The 22,740-nt window shown below is 39.5% G+C and overlaps 1 long non-coding RNA gene across 2 annotated transcripts in view; it reads right to left on the minus strand.

The window, feature by feature from the left end:
* The window catches only part of LOC119865619, a 224,629-nt gene that overhangs the window by 82,486 nt on the left and 119,403 nt on the right, over positions 1-22,740 (minus strand). For both annotated transcript variants that reach the window (XR_005377560.1, XR_005377561.1), the window contains exon 2: positions 1,251-1,314. This is a non-coding gene — a long non-coding RNA (uncharacterized LOC119865619). The remainder of the gene's footprint in view (positions 1-1,250; positions 1,315-22,740) is intronic.

The raw sequence follows: 22,740 nt of genomic DNA on the forward strand, positions 1-22,740 counted from the left end.
CCTTACAAATCAAAACCGCAGTGAGATATCACCTTACTCCAGTCAGAATGGCTAAAATTAGTAACTCAGGAAACAACAGATGTTGGCAAGAATGAGGAGAAAGGGGAACCCTTTTATACTGTTGGTGGAAATTCAAACTGGTGCAATCACTCTGGAAAACCTTATGGAGGTTCTTCAAAAAGTTAAAACTAGAACTACAACCCAACAATTGTACTACTAGGTATTTATCCAAAGGATACAGTGATTCAAAGGGGCACATGCACCCCAATGTTTATAGCAGTGATATCCACGATAGCCAAAGTATAGAAAGATCCTAGATGGGCATCAACAGTTGAATGGATAAAGAAGATGTGATATATATATATTATATATATTCATATATATAATATTCATATATATATGAATATTACTCAGCCATCAAAAACTGAAATCTTGCCATTCTCTTTTATTTAATAGTCTGTGTTGTATTCCTAAACTGGCTATATTCCTCCACTTACCCTTGGTACCCTGTACTGCCTTCTTACTCATCAATATATCTGGAATTACAGGAACAGGCCCTTGCCTATCTGCTATGGATACTGCAGGTCTTCCTTCATTGTGGCCCAGAGCTATATGGGAAATACCACCTCATTGACGGTGGTATTTCTATGTTGTTGGGTTCTTCCCTTCCTTTCCCACCAGCTTCTGACAGGAACACAAATATCCTAAAGGAACAGGACATTTCCTCTAATAGGAGGAAGAAAAATGGGACAGGGCAGGTACCTGGCTTTTGAAAAAGATGGCCACCTTCTCATCTGGCTTCAGCATCTGTCCCAAGGCACCTTGATCTCTGTTGATTGCCCTGGAGGCAGATGCACACTAATGACAAATCACCAAGACTGCTATTTGGAGGGAAAAGGAAGGACCTTTAGCAATTTGTTTGTTGGTGGCTGAGAACCATCATAGGTGAATTATCTCAATAATTTGAAATATATCAACTATTGCCAAGCAGTACCCTTAGTGGCATATACAACACCAGATCGCTGGAAAGTACATTCCTCTAAATGGATTTTTTTTTCCCAAGCATGTTATTCTTCTGAGATTTGTGTGGGCATATTCTTTCTCGGTCTCCTTCATAGAAGGAGAGGATGTGGCCTATAAAAACATTTCCTAAAAAAACATTGAGTCACAGACTCAATGAGTTAAATAATAGAATGAAAACTAAACATAAGAAGCATGTCTCAGGCCCAGGAGAGATGCTCTCAGCTTACCTGTTTCATGAAACCTGGCAGTCACCATGTGGAACCTCCATCCTGTCTTCCTCAAGTCAAATCTCTAGAGAGAAAACAAAAAAGGAAGTTACAAAAAAAAAAAAATCAGGCCTTAGGAAACAAGGCAAATCCTGTGTTTTAAGAAATGGTATATGAGGCTTGCCATAGGAATAGAGAGGCCCTCTCTCTTGTTATTCTTTCCTTCTTTCCTTCTTCCCTAGTAACACTGGGGAAACATTGCTCGTAGATCTTACCCTTAAGTACATAGGAGATGCTGAGTGTAAGAAACATAAGAAACACTAAGTATTTTGACAATCTAACATCTACAAGCTGTAAAGATAGCCTTCTGGAAGTCTTTTCCAAAACAGATAGCAGGCTGGGCTTCTTTCCACCCTGCCAGACTTTCATGATTTCCATTAACATTTGGGCCAAGGGAAAGCTGAGTCGTGCAATTAAATCTGAATGATGAGGAGAGGAGAGTGTCCAGGTGAGTTGACCTGAGTATCTAAAGTTATTTTCTACAAATCTAAATCAAGATGTCTTCATCAAAAGACTTATAAAAGTATACAGGTCAATTAATTACATTATATATGGGACAAAATACTTTTATTGAAAATAGTACAATTACCCAAAATTTAGAATGCTGTAGGAATATGGGGACAGGAGATTAGGTTGCTATATACTGTGAATTCTTATGGTGTGGAAGGTGACTTGATTTCAAAATTGATAAAGTTTACCTGGTCCTCAAAAAAGCTCTCTCTCTTGTGCCTGAATTCTGGACCAGTTCCTTGTGTTTGGTATGAAGCTATACCTGTAGAAGGTGTCAGGTGATGATAGTGAGTATCTTGGGAAGGGGAACCCAGCAGTAAGGGATGCACATGGGCTGGTATTCCAGTCATCAAGCAAAGAGCAAGGTCTCTGAAGGAAATCAGTGAGTGTGTTTGAAAGAGAGTTTGCAAGAAGACAAGGAGGAGTGAATGAACTCTCTGGGAAATGGATATGGGGAGTCAAGAGAGAGTAGGGATACTAATATAGGCCACGTTCTAGCAGCTCATCTCTTTGGGTTCAATTCCATGACCCTTTGTCCAACTTCCCATATCACTTATTGTCTGTTAGCTACCCTGCTCAATGTCCTCCAGAAATACAACGATAGATAGTCATAGATGTAATGTGGCTCATGTCTCAATTTCATAGCCTTTTTTCTTTCATTTCTATCTAATATGTAAACTGAAATTAAAGCTTTCCCCAAAAGAGCTCAGAGTTGTAAAAGGAGATGTTTATACTAAGAGATGGTAAATCAACCACCACCGAGATGGAACAATCCAGAACAGCATTACCACATCCTCAGTGCACCGTGAGTAATCACAACAAATGCCTGGGAGTCTGGAACAGAATATAGAGTCCTGGATGCAAAAGCATAAGATTTAAGCCGCAATTTTGACCTCACCACTGTGCAGTTATGTGACTTCAGGCAAGGCAACTACGTTCTCAAAGACTCCTCTCCACATATTAAAATGGACTTAATTATATAGAGCTCAGGTGCTGTACTAATGCTTTATTGAAATTAACTCTTTCAAAGGCACTATTGGAAATGTGAAAGAAAATTTAAAAATGAAGTAAGCATTACTAACAGTCATTCAAAATAGACTGCAGAGGACATGGAGGAAGCAGCGCCTGTGTACCTCTTCTGTTTGAACTCTTCCAACACCATGGACTTCTGACTTTTGTCAATTGCAACTTGTCAATTATAGCTGGACCACCTCCTGGAACACATCCTTCTACTCTGGACTGAAATAAAGATAATGTAACACCTGCTAGCTAAAGAGTCAATCCTGTATGAGATAGCCAGTTTAACTCTGCCAGCATAACTCTTCCAGAACAATTTATGTAACCTTGCAGTTTTTGTCTTTGTAAGACTTCATTCCCTGCTGGCAATTTGGAGCACACCTTATATTTCCATCAATTTTTGTCTACTCTGTGTTCCCTGGACTTCAGTCCCTAAGACCCCAAATAGATGCTTTTGGTTGCTTTACAGCCTCCTCCTCTTCTTGGTCAACAGAAACAAAAGTCATAATTATAGTTGTCCCTGAACAATACAAGTTTGAACTGTGCAGGTCTACTTAATATGTGATCTTTTTGTGACTTTCATAACATTTTCTTTTCTCTAGTTCTTTTCTCTAGTTATTACTTTCCCATAATAATATAGCATTTAATACATGTAACATTTAAAATATGTGTTTTTTTTATTTTTTAAAAGATTTTATTTATTTATTCATGAGAGACACAGAGAGATAGAGAAGCAGAGACACAGGCAGAGGGAGAAGTAGGCCCCCTGCAGGGAGCCCAATGTGGGACTTGATTCTGGGACTCCAGGATCATGCCTGAGTCAAAGGCAGATGATCAACTGCTAAGCCACCCAGGTGTCCCAAAATATGTGTTGTTTGTTATCAGTAAAGCTTCCAGTCAACGGTAGGCTGTTAGTAGTTAAGTTCTGGGGGAGTCAAAAGTTCTCCGTGAGTTTTCAATTGCATGGAGGGGGTTGGTGTCCCTAACCTCCATAGTCAACTGTATTCCTCTTCTTGGTTCAGTCCTAAATGAATTGGGAAGCTCTGTTTGCCTCACTAATTGCCACCCTTACCAACCACTCCTCCCCCCCCACCCCCGCCCATCAGCTTGCATGTGTTCAAGGGCCCTTACAGCTTCAGGGTACATGGTCCAGCTACCACTGTCAGCACCTGCACTTCTTTGCCCAAGGTCTTTCTCTGACTGCTGGAGCCTACCCTGGCACTTTGTGCAGCACACAGGACATGCTAGAAGTAATGCAAAGTTCCCGCCAGAGCAGCCTTCAAACGATGACTAATGGAAATTGAATACAGATATACCAGGTCTCTTACCAGTCAGGTGAGATAACCCTGCATGTAAGCACACACAGGTTTTCACAGTTCCCCAGGGGGATTAAGATCAGTCACCTATAGTGTAGCTGATTGAGAACTTACTCTTCATTGGCTTCCTCTTCTTCCCTGTCTCACTTCACCTACCTTCCTACAGTATTTCCAGAGATTATCTCCCAAATGTTCTACTAGTACTTGAATTCTTGTCTCACGTTCTGCTTCTTGGAGAATTCAACCTGAGACCCTGTCCCTTCAATCATTACAATTGTCTAGACATACCACTGTCCTTATATATCCATCTCAACCAACCTAGGCAGCTTTACTCGACAACCAACACATACTCTATTTCCCTCTTTTCTACAAATCTCTCAGTACATAGGTATAATGTCTGCATCACACCTTTTTTTTTTTTTTTTTGAGTCCTTGCTTTTGAATTTCAATTCATTTGGGTATATACAAAGGTACAGAGAGCATTTTATCATCAGGACTAAAATAAAATGAACAAAAAAGAAATCTTCTGATTTCATTTAAACGTGCAATAAAAAAAATGAATAAACAAATAAATAAACAAAAGCCAGAGTCTCAAATACAGAGAACAATCTGGTGGTTGCCAGAGCGAAAGGGCATGAGGAAATGAGTGAAGTAGGGGAAAGGGATTAAGAGGTGCAAACTTCCTGTTACAAAATAAATCAGTCATGGTGATGAAAAGTACAGCATAGGCAATATAGTCAGTAATATTGTAATAACGTTGATGGTGACAGATGGTGACTACACTTATCGTGTGAGCCCTGTGTAATGTATAGAACTGTTGAGTCAATATGCTGCACACCTGAAATGCCTATGACATTGTGTTAATTATACATCATTTTTTTAAATTAAAAATAAATTTAAAAAAAAGAACACTTCTAACTCCCAGGAGTTCTCATCCTCCTTCCATGGATAAAATCCAGGGGCTCTGTGAACTTGGATATAAAAAAGAAAATGGCATCTTCATGATCACTAACCTAAAACCTTTAACTGAAACCTGCAAGTAGCATTTCCTTCAATGCTGACTATGGGCTATGCTGCAGCAAAATTAGTAGTACCTGTGACTCGGTCACCAACAGAAATCACAGATGTTTTCATATTCCTTTTCCATCATTGGACATATCTCAGAATATCATTATGTTTGTCACTACTCCAAAGTTACGGTAGTTATCATATCTACAGCTGGATCTTATTATTTATGCAGTAAAAAAGTCATTTTTTGCTCTATCACAAATTTTAATAAATATTTTGATACCTGTATTTCAGTATGATTGGTTTCCTTTGCAGAGCTTTGAATTTATTTTATACATTAAAAAGATTACTCTAAGAAAGGGTTCAGATTCTTCACTAGAGAGCCAAGGACTCCAAGGCATAAAAGAGGTTAAGAGGCCCACATCATCTGTATCTCCGGCCCCGTGAGTGCATGTAGGCTCCCTCATGTCCTCAAGGTATCACTGGAGGATTCACAGTGCAGAAAGCAGACTGCCAGAGCAGGTTGGCATTATTGCTTCCTGGCAGCTCTGTGGAGGACCAAGTTTCTTTGGAGGGGTGGGGGGGTCCTGGATCCTCAATGCTGTTCAGACTCTCTCTGTCCTTCAAAGCTAAGAAGAAAATTTTCACTTACATGGTTACCAAATCCTCTCTGTTTCTGGGATAGCTTTGGAAGCTTTAGAGTCCATCTGGTTTCCCAGGAGTGAGCATACAGGGGCCAGAGCTTTGCAGTTCTGGGACTGCTTTCACTGGAGGAAGCCGCATATAGGTGCTGGTGCAGTTCATACTGACATACCAAATCATTCTTAAAAATGTATATATATTTATTGAACATGTGGCAATGGAGAAAAAGACTGAATTGGGATTCAGAGGGCCTGGATGTTAAGCACAGAATCCTTTCTCACAAGAAGAGTTCAATAGCAATACCTCTGTCCAGAGGGTGTACAATCTTATTCTGAAACAACCTGAACTGATGTGTTGGAAGATATTTTTTCTGCATCCTTACAGAAAACCAAAAAGGCAAGACCCTGACCTCTCCAAATACCACTTATGTTGGCAACATCCAGTTAAAAGAAAATCCAGGGTAGTCTTAAAGGAAGAAATCCCAGGCAGGAGATAGCACACTGTGTGCATATGCACGAGAAGAAAAGGGGAGAGAAAAGATTCATCTTTGCCATGAATCTTTATTTTGTGAGTATCAGGACCTTTCTCAACAGCAACATTAAAAACTCCAATAGATCAGGGAAAAAGACTTCTATTTGTTTGATCTATTCTTTCAGTCAAATTATTTTCCATCCATCCATCCTTCTGTCATGCCTTTTATTCTTTCATTTTTCTTCCATCTGACTTTTTCATCCTTCCATCCAGTTCTCTCTCCAAAGCTCTTTCCATTCACCCATCCACCCCTCCTTCCAGTTCTCCTTTCCTCTTCCCCTCTCCCCTCCATCATCCTTCATCACTCTTTCTCATCCAGGCTTCCCTCCTTTCCTCCATCCATTCATGAATACTCTTAAGAGTGGCACTGGGACATGATGGTTTAATGTCTGCCCTCTAAAGTCAGGGTAGCTGGTTCAAAACCAGGTCCAAAATTCTCTAGGTATATGTCTTTGGGCAATTTGCTTTAAGTCCCCTTACTTAAAGGTTGCTAGTTTCTTTACTGATAAATAGTAGCTAATAATAATCCCTACTCCACCGGTTTATCCTGAGGTTTAAATAAGCCAATACACATGAGATGTTACGTGTTATAAATATAGTTGTTATTATTAGTATACTTATATCTGGGGTGGGTTAATACAGCATCCAAAGATGAGCAAGCAATTCCCTTCTCAATACAAGTTTATCACACTGTGTTCATTTCCTAAAGTGTATAATTTAGCATTATAACCTCTGAGGAATAGTGAAAATTTTGAGGGCCTAGGATTTCCAAACCACTTTTGCACTCTCACAACTGCTGAACTTTGCCCCATTTCAGTTCCGTTCTATCAAGTGTGTTCATCTGAACCTTGATTTGTATACTGAGTTTCTTGCCAGCCTCCTGCAATGCAATTTAACATGAGAGGCAATATAATATTCTTGTTGGGGATAGCAGCCGTTCAATAGAATGGATTGGAACTCTCGCCATTGTGAGCTTGATTTAAGTCCCCTTGTTATCAGGAAAGGTCTGCATGTTCTTTCAGCTCCATTGAGATGAGGCCTTTCAGTGACTGCAGTCAACTCCTTTTGTCCTTTTCATTAAAAAAAGCTCCAGGACTTTAGTAACCATAGAATTTCAAATTAACACTTAAGAAATGCAAAGCCTGGTGTGAGAAGTTAAGCAAAGAATAGCTTTGAGTTTGAGGACTCCTACCCGAGCAGCATGTGAATATAGCTGACTAGTCTCCTATGTCCAAAACCAGGATCTTACAGATTTGACTCTACAGACAAGCTGGCATCCAAAATCATGAGCAGTCTGACAATAAATATTACCACCCTCAGCTGACACTTCTACTTTGAAATAATTATGAATGGATAATTAGACAAAGATAGCTTACACTATGCTGCGGAAATACACAAATCCTAAAATCTCAGTGGTTTAGCACGATGAAGATTTACTTCTGGCTCATGAAAAATCTGGTGCAGGTTGACAGGGACTTGCCTCCATCTTGCAATTAGACACCCAGGCTCCCTGCATATTCTACTTCCACCATCTCAACGTGTGGCTTCCAAGGCTACTGAGGAGAAGAGGAAGGGAAGGAGGAGACACATCAGCTCTTGCTCCTCTAGGAAGGGATATCCACCACTTCTACTTAGGATCCACTGACCAAAACTTGTTTCATGGCCCTATCCCAATGCCAAGGGCTGGGAAATTCAAGTGAAAAAAATGAAATAGTTGTTGCATCTAAGCATCTCATCCATAATTGGTAGACATTCCAAATCCATAAATGAAAAGATACTGAACATCCCTGCCCCCAAAGATTTGGAAATTTTTTTCAACACTCTTACATCCGTTGTGGAAAATGTCAACCTTTGTAAAAAAACCAAAATAAAAATTGAAAAATAAAATAAAAACCATGAACATTTGCACCAAAAAAAAAAAAAAAAAAAAAGAAAGAAAAGAAAAGATACTGAACAGATGAAGATAATGGAAAATGTGGGTTGTTTCTAAATGACAATGAAAAGTACTAGGCAAGAGTTGTGGGAACCAGAGGCTCAATCCGAAATAGCTGACCACTTGCACAGCACTTCTTGAAAGTCTAGTGTTTTATCTTTAAACTTTTCATTAATTTAAAAGTTCAGCTCTGTCCCCCCAATGATGAGAAGATGACACGGGTTTATTTTTTGGATATTTCCCAGCAAGCAGTGTACCCTCCCAGGGATTTGCCTTCCCTGGCTTAAGGAGCACCCTCTAAATGTCCAATAGATGGTTATTAAATGGTAGTGAAGAGGGTGTATTTAAGATGCAAGGAAATGCCAGTGTTAATGCGAAGGCCCTGCACCATGGTTGAGTATGTGCCTGGATGCCCTGAATGTCCTATTCTAAAGTGCAAGTTCATTGCAATAACAGTGCTTTATACACTTTTTAATTAACTTTTAACTTGAATCCTCCTTAGTGTCCATTCACAAAGGGCAATGAACCCAGGACTATGAGTCTGTCCAAAGCCTATTCTCGCCATGTGACTAACCGGGACCCCTACCAGAATTTCTTCTTCCCTCCCTATCTCCCTTTGCTTCTCAGCCAGGATTTTCACTGAACAACAAAGATAAGCCTCAAACTAGTGAATCCTAGGGATACACTCTTGCTTTAAAAGGACAAATAAAGAGAGAAGCCTTCTGAGAAGAAGCATGAGTTTGCCTGATTTCCAGGTTTTTGTTTTTGTTTTGTTTGTTTTTCAACTGATGCAAAGCTACCCACATTCCTCACTGTTTCCTGACCACTCCTTACCCCAGTGTCTGAATCCAGATGGCTCTCCTGCATTCTGGACCTCATGTTATCTGAACTTGGACGTCTGCCTAGGTCTGCAAATCTGTCCTTGCTTCTACAACCCAATCTGATAATAGATATTTAAAAATAAGTGGCATAATAGGTATTTATTGGATACTAGGTATTTAAAAATAATTTTAAAAATAATTTAAAAATGAAATAATTACTTCTTTAACCAAACAATTATTATGTATCTTCTGTCTTCCAGGCATGGGTAGATAATAAGATGGTAACTACAGAGTGAGATCAGGTTCCTGTTCATCATGCAGTTTACTTTCTAGAAGTGGAGAACAGGTAAAGAAATAACTAAAAGCAAGATGATTCTAGATGACACTCAATCCTGCAAAGGAAGGGAAACAGGGTGAGGTGATAGGAAGGGACTATGGTTAGGGCAACATGCAGAGTGGTCAGAGAAGGACTTCCTGCCTGGGAGAAGTGGGGAGCTCTGGGGAGATGGGTGGGATAGCAGGTCTGGCAACCAGGCAACTGCTCCAGAATGAACTGGGCATGCAGGATGGAAAGGATAAAGATTACCCTTATCCTCCTCTCATACCCAATAAAGGAGCATAGTGTTCTTTTTTCTTATCTCTGCTCCAGTGCCCTGGATCCTCTGTGAAAGCTAGGATATAAATTTCATATTAAATGTAATAACAGACCATCTTCACGAAAGACCTCATTCTCTCTTTCCTAAATCAGCATCTCTCCAAGGAACTAAACAAAACACCTGCCTTGATCTTTGGTCAAGCTGCTGTGACCTAACTTTCTCTATTGAGACCAATAGTTGATGACAAGTTATAATAGAAACAACTGCTCACTTTCCAGCTGCCCTCAATCGGCTAGACAACATCCCTCTGACTGATTAAGTCACTAGGGAAAATCTTTTCTCTGTTCCCAGTGACTGCTGATTGATGGCGCTGAAGGAGCCTTGCTGCTCAGGCCCTTATTCAAGGGAGGCTATCAATTTCTGTAGATCCCTTGGCCAATCTACCCCCATCTATTTCAGGAGTTGGAGGAATTGCCTCAGAAGTATATGTGGCCCTGCACCCAAGGAGAATGATGGGGACAGGGTGAGAGGAGGGAGAAATAACACGGCCTCACAATTAGATCAGCACTGAGTTTGCTCAGAAGCAGCCAGCTCCATTACTCTGCTTATATCACAGCTACCTTCCCTCCTCATTCTTCCCCCATGTACCCTTGTGCCATGTTCTGCAGGCAGATGCAATAACAAGGAAGAAAAGAAAAGTGGATGCTATGCAGGTTGAAGAAAGTGGAGACAATTCAAGTCTTTTCAGATAAGAGAAGTTCTTAGAGAAGTTTATCTGGGAAAGGATGATTTAATAATCTGGCATCATACTATGTATAAAATGTACTCCTGCTTTCCCTCTCCCCTACCCCTGCATTTTTAAAGACAAAAGACATGAAAATAATCTGCAGTAGGTGGCATGGAGTGAGCAAGGAACAGGATTTCAAGAAGACTTGTATCAGAGCCTTATCCTGTTAGTAGATTCCTGGGCAGCTCTGAGCAAGTTCCTCGGCATCTCTGTTCATCTACAAAGTGAAGCAATTTCTTGACAAAACTTCTAAGGCCCCCTTTTGTTTTAATATACCATAATTCCTATGCAGTTGGAGATATTCAGCTTCACTGGAAAAAAAAAGAACCTTTTGACAGATACTAGTTTTTAAAAAAGCCTTGTAATGCCTCTTTCTAAAAAATAGTTATTTGATAAATCCATATGTTAAGCTCCCACTTCTTCATGTTGGGACATTCTGCCTAAGGCAAGATGGGACAGGTTGGAATCCTGCAAACACTCGAAGGAGGAACATTTTTTAAAGATTTTTATAACAGTATTATAATGGAAAAAGAGAAATCAGTGTTTTCAGTTCATATATCTACTTCTTTGCCAATTTAAATTATTTGATTATTTTATTGATTATTGATTCATTTGACTAATTTATTGATTTCTTTATCTTCAAAATTTTCTACCTTGCCCTAGAAAATATTTCAAATAACAAAAGACTTTATGGTAAAGTGATTTATCCAATAGTTACTCTTCTATTTCATTTACCAAGACTTAAGGATTTATTTGTTAATATTTTTAAGGGAAAAGACCCTCATTACTCAATGAAAATTGATGATGTACTTAAAAATTCTTTTTCTGGTGCCGATTTAAAAATTGCAAAGTTCACACTACTCTGTCTTCTCCTTAAATTGGACTCTAAAGTTGATTAGAAGTAAGCACTTTTGAGTTGAATTTCAGTGGAATTTTCCAAATCCATTCCACAAAAGTTTAACTGTATGTTTGAGAAAAGTTAAACACATTCCTGGCCTCCAGGAAGCTCAGAGTCCAGCTGGGACACAGGCCTAGAAAAGATAAATTACAATCCAGAGCTATAGGGAGAGGCTTCTTGGGGCCAGCCCATACTTTGTGACTGAGCACCATGGCAGGTGCACACTGGGCCAGGGGTCACACACATTAGACACAATCATGCAGTACTATAGAATTCTTAACCTGTTCCCTGTATCTGCTACATGATAGTAACTGAATAGACTGGTCTCCTTCAACATTCAAGGGAAAAATATTTTTACACACATGTCTTTTTGGAAGGCTATTTCTACAGTAGGACATAGTGGGACAGGGTTTGGAAGACTAAAAGAGCCGGTACTTAAGTTTTCTAAGCATAGTAGAACAACAGGATCTATAGGCTCAGGGATCCTGCAGGGAATGACTAGTTAACTGAGTAGTGTTTTTAGAAGCAAAACAGAAGGTTCCAGGCTCAGTCCTGGGTAGGTACCTACAGTGGTAAATGTACATTATGTTGATCGCTCACTACAGGCTTCTAAATGTACAGTGGATGCAGCCCATAATGGGCACAGAGGCATTCCGTCTCCCTAAATGACGTGGTGTCTGGCTACACCCATCCAACAGTGATCACATTAGAGCCAGGCCTCCAGCTCCAGGCTGTCAAAGACTATTGAATTTGCTGTATTTTCTGAGCGATAAAAGCAGACTTTTAATTTAATTAATCTCATCCTTGATTGCATTAACCACCCATGTGGCCAGAAAGTACAGCTTGGACCTCGGGCACTGTCTGCATTAACCTCTCAGGCATTGAGGACTCAGGGTTTCAGTGAAGGGAATGATTCATTTTTCTGTTGATCAGAAACAAACCCAGCCAAAAGCCTCAGCTGGCTTAGGGACTAGATGCTTGGAAAGCAAATTCTAAATAAGGAATGGGGAGGGCAACCCAAACATTTCTTTGACAATCTTTTGATCTGAGGGATTCAGACCATTTTCTTTGAACCAATGAAACCTTTTATCCTCAAAGGTATGAAATTTCTAAGAAAGCAAAACGTTGATTTCAAAGTGATAGGCATTAGATGAGTTTGATCTTGACATTCTGGATACTGGGGCTTCAGTAGATGGGACTGAACACTCAGATACCATATGTTGCTGACAGAATCAGTCTATTTTTAATGAGATCTCAAACATGCATTCACCTAAAGTCAGGTGGTTTAGCGGGTATTGGATGGTAGTATCCAAAATGACACAGATAGGCTGGGTAGAAGGGGAAAATGTAATGAGAGGATACCTAACAGAAGGGAATGTAATGTTTTACACTGAGGTTTAAAAACTAATCTAGGGGCAGCCCGGGTGGCTCAGCAGTTTAGTGCAGCCTTCAGCCTGGGGCCTGATCCTGGGGACCCAGGATTGAGTCCTGTGTCGGGCTCCCGGCATGGAACCTGCTTCTTCCTCTGCCTGTGTCTCTGCCTCTCTCTGTCTCCCATGAATAAATAAATAAAATCTTTAAATAAATAAATAAATAAATAAATAAATAAATAAATAAATAAAAACTAATCTAGACAAAAAACAGAAAGGAGTATATAGACTTGAACAGCAGTAGGTATAGAAAAAAACTTATTGATTTTAGTAGATGAGAAAGCCAATATAAATAATAAATGTAATGCAACCGATAGAAACCAATGCCATGTTAGGCTCTGAAGAGACACTATTGGTGCCCTGCCTAGCTCTCCTTTATGGGGCTTACGCACCTAGCCACTGGCATCTGAGTGTTGACTGCTACTAGCTCAGAACCGGCCTGATTGGCAGAGAATTGCCTTTGGCTGATAGGAGTTTGGGGAAGTAACACTCAGCCAGGGTAGCCTGCAGCCAAAAACTGATGAAATTACAGTTACAAGAGACTGATTAGATCCCTTGCTTTGGGAATGGGACCAACTCTTGTGATTCACCTTCTAGAGCTCCTTGTGTGATTAGTCCGGACTCTAGCTGAGACCACAGGTGTGATATTGTGATTTATAAGAAATATATATTTGGCTTTCATCCCCATTTCTGGCATAAAGGGGGATGAAATTTGGAATTTCCTTGGAATTTGGAATTTCCTAAGTGATGAGAGTGATAAAGGTTTCTTCTGCTATGTGAAAGAGGTGACTTTTGGAAAGCTCCTAAGGATGACAGCTTGTTGCCAAGACAGCCAACGAGGTGATTAGAGGGATGGAACTTCCATTCTCCATCCATATCAGACCCTCACCTCTGAGGAGGGGAGAAGGGTTAGAGATTCAGTTCAGTCATGGATGAGTTAATCAGTCATGCCTATGTAATGAAGCCTTTATAAAAGCCCAAATGGACAGAGCTGCCAGGATGATAAACTCATGGAGGTGCTAGAAGGATAGCACCTTGGGAGGGCATGGAAGCTCCTCTGTCTTTCCCCATACCTTGCCCTATGCATCTCTTCCATCTGGCTGTTCCTGAGTTATATACTTTTGTAATAAACTGGTAATCTACTAAGTGTATGCTTCTTTCAGTTCTGTGAGACCCTCTAACAAATTAATGGAGCACAAGGAGATCATGGGCACCTTTGTTTATAGTCAGTCAGTCAGTCAGTCAGTCAGCCAGTCAGAAATACAGGTAACCTATGCCTGCAAATTGGTGTCTGAGGTGAGGGGCTTGGAAGGACATTTTTATGGAACTAAGCCATAAACCTATGGAATCTGATGCTGTTTCCTGGTAATTTAAATTGAGTTAAATCCTCAGACTTGCTTTTTGGTGTAGAGAAGCCTCACCTCTCTCCCTACATACATACTGGAATTGTAACTGGGGCCCAAAGGTGCAAGAGCACCTGGCTCCAGGGTTCCCAAACAGATCAAGTTTGGCTGCTAGCTGCTGACAAAATCCAGAGAGAGAGAAGTGGAGGTGAAACAAGAAAGGAATTTATTTAGTAAAGCCAACACTGGGAAGATAGTACAGTAGTGTCCCAAAGGCTGTATCCAAAGTGCTAAAAATACTTCTAAATTTATATAAGGAAAATGTGAGACAGAGCTTGGTGGGTACATGCAGCTGGGTGGTAAAGGTCAGGTCAATTACTGTCTTGGGGTCAGTCACACCAGGTCTTGCTGGTGTTGGGGCAGTTGTCATTGCTTGAGGGTAGTTTCAATTTTCATCACAGAATGCTTTGCCCACTGAGTCTTTTCCCTGAATTAGAAGAAGAACTTAGGAAGTACAAATTGAGGTCAAAATGGAGGTAGTTAAAGTGACTACTGGGTCATCTTTCAGAACTGGTGATGAGAACATACAAAATAACATGTTGGCTCAGCTCCTCCTACTAGCCAACCTTCTTCCCTTACTTCCATTCTTCTGGAAAAAATTCCTCAAGTAATCACTTTCCTGTCCTACCATCTCAGGTTCCGCTTACCAGAAACCTGGCCTAAAATATCTGCATTGATAAAGACTTGCCCCAGGAGGAAGGGGGATATCTTACCTTGTGGCACCTGAAAAACTGTGCTAGATTTTGGGCATACCACCCAAAGAGGCAATAGTCACAAGCTCAGAGGTTCCAAGAGAGGTGACTCAGATGTGAAAGTTCTAGAAACTCTTGACTTTTTAAAGTAGTTTTAAAGATTGGGATTATGGAATAGTTCAAGGCCTGTATGGATACAGAAAAACTACTCATTCCTCTTACAGGAAAGAACATTTGTTATTATGGTGGAAAGTTTTGTTAATGGCTCCCAGGCTGCAATCTTATAAACTGTTCATCTGCACTGCATTCAAAATTCAGTGGAACATCCTAAGTAAAATTACAAAGCATCAATTACAAAATTATTACAAAGCATATTACAAAGCATCAATTCATTCAGAAACATTTATTGACAATTTATTTTGAATTAGGCAATGTTTAAGACACTTGGGGTTAAAAATTGAAAAGAAATAAAAATTGGAAAATGTAGCTCAGTTTCTATATCTCCCTTTACAAAATAAAGCAAAGAATCTTACACAGAGAGGAAACCTTCCTTATGTCCTTGGGGTGATAAAGTGCAGTGAGGCCTCACTTTCAGCTGATAGAAACTTGAAAGAAGGAAAGACCTTTGATTTACCAAGATAAAGCTAAGTCCAATAAAACTACTCTATTTCTTATTCTCTAAGTTTGTGTGTTTCTGTTTTCCTTTGTTGTTGTTGTTGTTGTTTTTATTTTCTGTTTACTGTTGAATAAAAAAAGGGAAGAAGTTGAAGGAGGAAGAGACAGACAGCCAATTCAGGCTTGGGAATTGAGTGAGACAATCTGAATCTGTGGATCAAATCAGCCTTCTGTTCAACAGCTCTTTTTCTCCCTCTTCCTCTCTCTTTCTCTCTATTCTTTTCTGTTTCTCTCTCAGTCTCCAAAAATAAAATATAAATTTGGTAGATTGTCCAAATATTTGGAATCCAAGGAGCCTAATAATGAGTTAGTTACAATTCAAAGTGCCCTGCAGGTCAGAGCATTGGATTACCTGCTGCCTGGCATGCTAGTCATTTAGTCTTTTTCAGACAATTTTCTCAATCTGACCTTTGCCACCTAGGATTCTGGCTTCCCCATGGGAATCAAGGAAACTCATTTCAACAGCAGCACCTTCCATCAGTTCCTCATGCCTCAAGATCAGCCACTGTAGTGCTGTTGTGTATTGGCTTGATACGATTTCAAATCCACATGTTTTAATCCACTTGTTTATGACAAAGACAAAAAAAATGTTTTGGTACAAGAATAAAGTAAGCTGTGTCAGGATGTCATTATATCATCTCTTTTCATCATTAAGAAGTCAGTAATTCGGCTGCCAGGGGCCCAGTCAGGGTTCATCTATGAAAACATATGAAGAAGCAACTTTGTCAAGAGGACATTTGACTATAAACGCCAAGAGTATGTGAGGATTACCCAAATGTGTTTGGTTTGGGCAAAGATGCACTTTGCTGATCTAAATAATTCCCCAGTGACCTTAGGACAATTAGCTCCTGTGCAGTAGAGGTGCATCTTACTAGCAGTGGTGAAAGCTGTGAGGTAACCCCAGAAAATAATCTGTATGTCAACATTGGTCTCATTTTTTCTCCAGCAATGTGCTCTAGCAGCAAGGGAGTTATACTTTTGCCTGGCAACCGGATGGCAGCTCTCATTGACTTAGTCTCTCCCTCCTAAGTACCAACTTATTATAAAGGTAAATGCCAACTAAATTTGAACTTTATTCCTTTCACTGCCTCCCTCCCCCTGCCTGGAACAATAGCATGATTTTCATTGATTTGGAGTATGTTATTTCTTTACTAGTATATCAAAAGACATTATCTTCTTGTGTGCTATTGGCTCATGAAATTCCCACAGTGTACCTGCACTAAATAAATCATTGGTAAAGGCAAACTCAGTCTCTGAGCATGATTTCCACCCCCAAACGAAACAAGTTCTTTTCCTCAATAATGTATGTTTCATAGCTTCAGTGAAGAAAGAATCTTTTAGGATCTCTTGAGGGGCATCATTTGGTAGGTTTCAATAGGTCACATATGATGAATCTGCTTTAACTTTTGAGTCCAGATTTCAGTCCACTAAACTGTTGGCACTCCTGGCACCAACGTGAGCAGAGTAAATTAGCATCTCTGGAATATTCACTAATGTTGATGAAATCAGGCAGACCAAAAATTGTTTTTGTCTTACTTTGATCTCACATCATTGTAATAAATTTTTACAACTATATGCCATCTTTTGTTCCTGGAAATTAGCATAATATTATACCTCATTTGTTTTGAAGCCCTTCCTTCTCATATTTGGCTTCATAAACTGCACTGAGATATCTGTGCTTTACGTGAAATCTAGAGACCATGAAAAATGAGGTGAGGTGATAGAAGAATTCCTTCTTGCAAAGGAACTTGCTCAGTGGAGAGTCCCCAGCATGTGTAAATAGCCTATTCAAACAAAAAAGTTCTTTTGCCTAAGATACCTAGGCAATCTTAAAGGGGAGTGAGGATTTGAGACCTTACAAATCATCTGAGGTTTCCTGTATTTCCCTATTCTAGCTCTTGTTTTCCCTAATCAAACACTTGAAAAACCTAATGAAACCTCAAACTCAGTGGCATTGTCATATAACAGCCACAAATATCAGACTTTCTGTTTAATTTTCAGACTAGGGGGTTGCAAGAGATAAGAGATTAAAAGAAGTCATAGAAAGTAATGGTAATTCTATCAGGGAAAGAAAGTTTTTGGTTTTCAGCCCATGTTTTAAGGTGAAAGTTAAGAAATGTGACATTGTTGATCTCTTTTCTTAAGTTCAATACCATTAGACCCAATACCTTACCCTCTGGTCCTTAAATATTTTTATACTATTTTGGGGAAGTAGCCAATTGATCTCCTAAAGTTATGCCTTCATCCCTAATGACCATAGATGAGCATTAAATTAATTTTTCTTGGGGATCGGGTGGCTCAGCAGTTTAGTTCCTGGCTTTGGCCCAGGGTGTGATCCTGGAGTCCTGGGATTGAGTCCTACATCAGGCTCCCTGCATGGAGACTGTTTCTCCCCCTGCCTGTCTGTCTCTCTTTCTTTCTCTCTGTCTCTCGTGAATAAATAAATAAAATCTTTTAAAAAATTAATTTCTCTTCATGCTTTGCCAGAGTGCATACCTTAATACTAACCAGATCTTCACTGCCAATAGCCCCAGGCAAGTGAAACAATCAATCTCTTATTTTCTAAATTTCTTAGAGGGTCTGATGACCATCTACTTTTGCTACCTGACTACTTTGTTTCCAATATCCACATCAATAAGTGTTCTTATTTGCAAGCTACAATAAAATCTAGATGAACTACGTAGAAAATACAGTTTAAAAGGGAATGTTGGATATCTGGTGAAACACTGGAGAACCACAGTTACAGCATTGTAGGTGGGACGATAACCCACAGCATACAACTGGGGAAGAAAACAGCTACTGCTATGACCTTGACATAAAAGCATGCTCTGCTGCAATTTAGTGCAGCTGCTATTGCTATTCCTAGGAACCTGACTTTTTTACATCCACCTCCATGCTCAGACTGCTTTCAATGCTGTTTCAAAAGTGGCTACTGCTGCTACTGCTATCTATAGAGCACACTTTGTTGTCCTTATTTTTAGTGAAAGACCTACAGGGGGAGTGGGATTGACTGGCAGAAACTCACAATATGTCCTAAGCCCCAGCTTCAAGGGGGAGAGGGAAAATATGCATATGGGATGTTCAGCTTCTAGGGTGGGAGGGAACTCAGAATCATATGGAAATAATCATATTGTCATGGATGTTTTCCCGCCTTGTCAAAGATCTGTTTTCCTCCTCTAATGCCCAGCCACTGACTCGATATTTTCTAGTTCCTATTTCAGACTTCATGAAGCGGTCTGTTCTTTGGCTGGAGAGCTCTCAGTGTTTGAAAATCCAATATAGTGTTAATCAAGTACTTTACACATTGGGTGCTATTACAAGAGGAAGAGCCAGGTCTGATGCTGGGTGCTTTATGTCATTATCTTATTTGTCCAAATTTATGACTAAGAAGAAAGTAGAGTCTACTTCATTTTGTAGATGAATAATTTGAAATTTGGAGAGATTAAATGACTTAGCCAAAATTATATAATTAGGAGGTAAATACAAAGGCTTGAATGAGAAGTTTCTGATTCTCCACTCTTCTCTGTACTCATATTCTTTTCCACATGATTTTGCAGGCCCCCACCCCATCAAGGCAGAAATGACTTTGCTGACCCTTGACTTTGGGCTTGGTCGTGTGACTTAATTTGACCAATAGGATGTTGACACATATGATACAAGTAAAGGTCTGATGAACTCTGGGTCATGTGGTCCACGCTGCAGAGTAATAGAAAAAAAATTCAAATGAAAAAGAATAGGAACAATGGAATTTGACCTATAATTAAGAGCTTAAATGGGTGGCATCAGTTTTCTTGTTAATAGAGTCTTCAAAAGGGCACCTTGGGTGGTTCAGTCAGTTAAGTGTTGGCCTTTGGCTCAGGTCATGATTCTGGAGTCCCAGGATCAAGCCCTGATAGGATTCCTTGCTCACTGGGGAGTCTGCTTCTCCCTCTGCCCTCATTCTGTTCATGCTCTCTCTGCTCTCTCGCTCTTATTGCTCTCTTACTGTCTCTCAAATAAATAAATAAAATCTTTAAAGAAAATAAAGGAATTCAAAGAATGATAGATAAGTAAGGGTAAAAATGACCAGGAATGACCTTTATTGAAGAGGAAGAATATGAATGGGTCTTGAAGAACTCAGGAAATTGTGGTTGACATTGCCAGGGAATTTAAAACCCAGTGACAAAGAGAAGTTACAGCTAGCAGTGCAGGGAACATCTTCTTCCTTATACCCCTCCCTATGCCTAGCAACAGAAAAAAATACAGTTTTCCCCTTTTTACTCTATAACTCTTATTTGCAATGCACTTTTCTCCATCATGTCATTGTAGAAAATAAAATAAATAGAGTTGAGTGCTGTGATAAGAAGCTTTTCAACCCAGCTGTGTGTGTGTTGATCAAAATATTTGGATAGAGTGCTTGTCAAAGCACTTAGGTAAGGAGAGATAAGTTCCATTATAAACCTGGGAGCAAAACAAAGTAGGTGTAAGAATATGAGGTAAAATTAGTTGTTTAGCTTCAATGAATTTGTATTTGGCTGTTTTCCCTTTAGCCATTCAGGAAGAACAGAAGCTATTTACCATGTGTCTAGTGCTGCAAAAGTACAAAGAAATACAAGAAACAGTGCATTGTGGAGCTATGTTGAAGTTGATATTCCTACTTCCTGAAGCAGAACTGTCTTGGCTATCTTTTAAACATGTTAGAAGGATTATGTCATTCATACAAAATGGGAAACTATTCAAGTATTATTAAGCATTAATTATTAACAGTATTTGTTCAAATGTGTGTCTCCCAAGTGCTCAATACATATCTTTTTGGTTACATTTAAAGGAGAACTTAGCTCAGAGCTGGGATCTGTATTCAGTATAAACCATTCCACTGTGTGCCCCTCCTTCTTGCCTTCTCCAGCAAATAAACCATTTGGAGCCTGGTCTATGTATCCTTCAAAAACTAACTCGCACATTATTTTATTATTTCACACTCAAGTTTAGCTGCTGCAGAACTGGCTTCCTTCCTAAGAGAGCATTTCATTGAACCAAATTGAATTCGTTAGAGAAAAAAGCCCACGATTAGCCAACAAGCTAATTTCTTGATCACCATGAGCATAGTACAAGTGGGCCAAACAGGCACTATAACCTGGGTTGTTTCAGCCTTTGGCACAAGGTTCAGATGACCATTCTTTACAGTGCCTTGACAATTCAACAAAACACATAATATCTGTGGACCCCAGTTTCCTTTTCTGAAATGGTGCTAAAATCTAACATTCAGTGATTTTATGATAAACCACAAATACAGTGATACTGTGGATTAGAAAGAAAAATTGGTACAATTAGTGAAATGATGTTACTGAGAAACATGATGTTAGGGAGAGGATTTGAACCTAACCTCCATATGTAGTTGCTCTCTCACTATAATATAGCCTCTTGTTCTCTTTACAATTCAGGGTGCCTAAAATATACTTGTCTATTCTGGTCTTTTCAAATGGATAGTGCTTTTTTATAGTCTGAGTATCTTTCTGTAGACAGGTTAAAAACTTAAATCACTATTTTGCCAAAATTTATTTTTCCTCCTATTAACTCTGGATACATTTTTTTTCTTATTTCATCTGCATCTTAATAATGAAGAGAATGTACTATTTATGATTACCATTAGCCTACCTGTGGGGACAGGAGTGTTATGTCCTTTCTTCGGAAGAAATCTGTACTAGATAATAACTATCACAGTTATTTACTATTGATTTGTTTGCAATAGTAAAGTTTATTCAATGTACTCCAATTGTACATTCAATTAAGCTCAGCTCTTTGGGAGAAATGAATACTATTTGCCAATTGGTATGTCTCAGACCTTAGAGACTTAGGATACCCCTTTAGCCCATAATTTCAACAAGAGTTAATGTCCCATTAGGTGGGAAATCCAGTTGCCCTGGGAATAGGATGAAATAAAATGTCTTAAACTAGCTTCTTTCGGGATCCCTGGGTGGCGCAGTGGTTTAGCGCCTGCCTTTGGCCCAGGGCGTGACCCTGGGGCCAATCCCACGTCGGGTTCCCTGCATGGAGCCTACTTCTCCCTCTGCCTGTGTCTCTCCCTCTCTCTCTCTCTCTGTGTGACTATCATAAAATAAATAAATAAATAAATAAATAAATAAATAAATAAATAAAGCAGCTTCTTTCATGCTCTGGCATGGTGCTGGAACATTGCCTGTGTATCCCAGCCTTTCACATGACCCAAACTCTTCGTCAAGAGAGAAATGTACTAAAAAACTGATGTTAGCTCTCAATTGGCCACCCCCAGACTCACATTCACACTCATGAATTTATGTCAAGTCAGGCTAATCATTCTTTATGGGTTTCCTCCAGAATTCCTTTTAAAACCTCTTTATTTTTTTAAAGATTTATTTATTTATTTATGATAGACATAGAGAGAGAGAGAGAGAGAGGCAGAGACACAGGAGGAGGGAGAAGCAGACTCCATGCCAGAGCCTGATGCAAGACTCGATCCCGGGACTCCAGGATCGCGCCCCAGGCCACCTCAGCCAAACTGCTGAACCACCGAGGGATCCCCCAAAACCTCTTTAAAATAAACCCTCTCTCAAAGAAAAAAAAAGAATATTACAACAGTGTTAGAAGTATAAGATTATATTTTCCCTGTGTTTGAGACCTACCATGAAATACATTCATCTACAGATTATTGGTTTTATTTTTGGTTGGCTCCAAGGAGCACTACCATCTCTGGATCCCTTTAAAATAAATTCTGAGGAAAAACTTATATAGGACTTAACTGAGGAAAAATTTATGTAGAACTTAATTGGGAAATTATCAGTGGTTGACTTAGAGAAGAAGCTCAGTCTGCACTATTTCCCATCTTCAGTTTAGAGAAGCAGGTGATATACCAATGTGAATACCTTCTCAAGCAAAGCCAGTTTAAAATAATTAAAAATGTATTTTTAAGCTATCAAGAAAAAAAGGGAAATCCTCATTGGTCAAGATGGTAAAACGAGAAATCCAAAGGTATAAGTGAAGAGTGAAGCTGATGGGTGCTCCAAAGCTTTCACCTGACCCTTGCTTACCATAAATGTTTATTTTAATGACAACATGGGAATGAAGATAAGCTTAAAGATCACCCAGCCCAGAATAAGGCCAGAACTCCAAAGGCCTACATCATCATTTGAAGACTAAATTAGGTATATGAAAAAAAAAAAAAAAACCCTCCCATACA

This window comes from Canis lupus, chromosome 24, assembly GCF_011100685.1.
Source record: "Canis lupus familiaris isolate Mischka breed German Shepherd chromosome 24, alternate assembly UU_Cfam_GSD_1.0, whole genome shotgun sequence".
NCBI classification, from domain to species: Eukaryota; Metazoa; Chordata; class Mammalia; order Carnivora; family Canidae; genus Canis; species Canis lupus.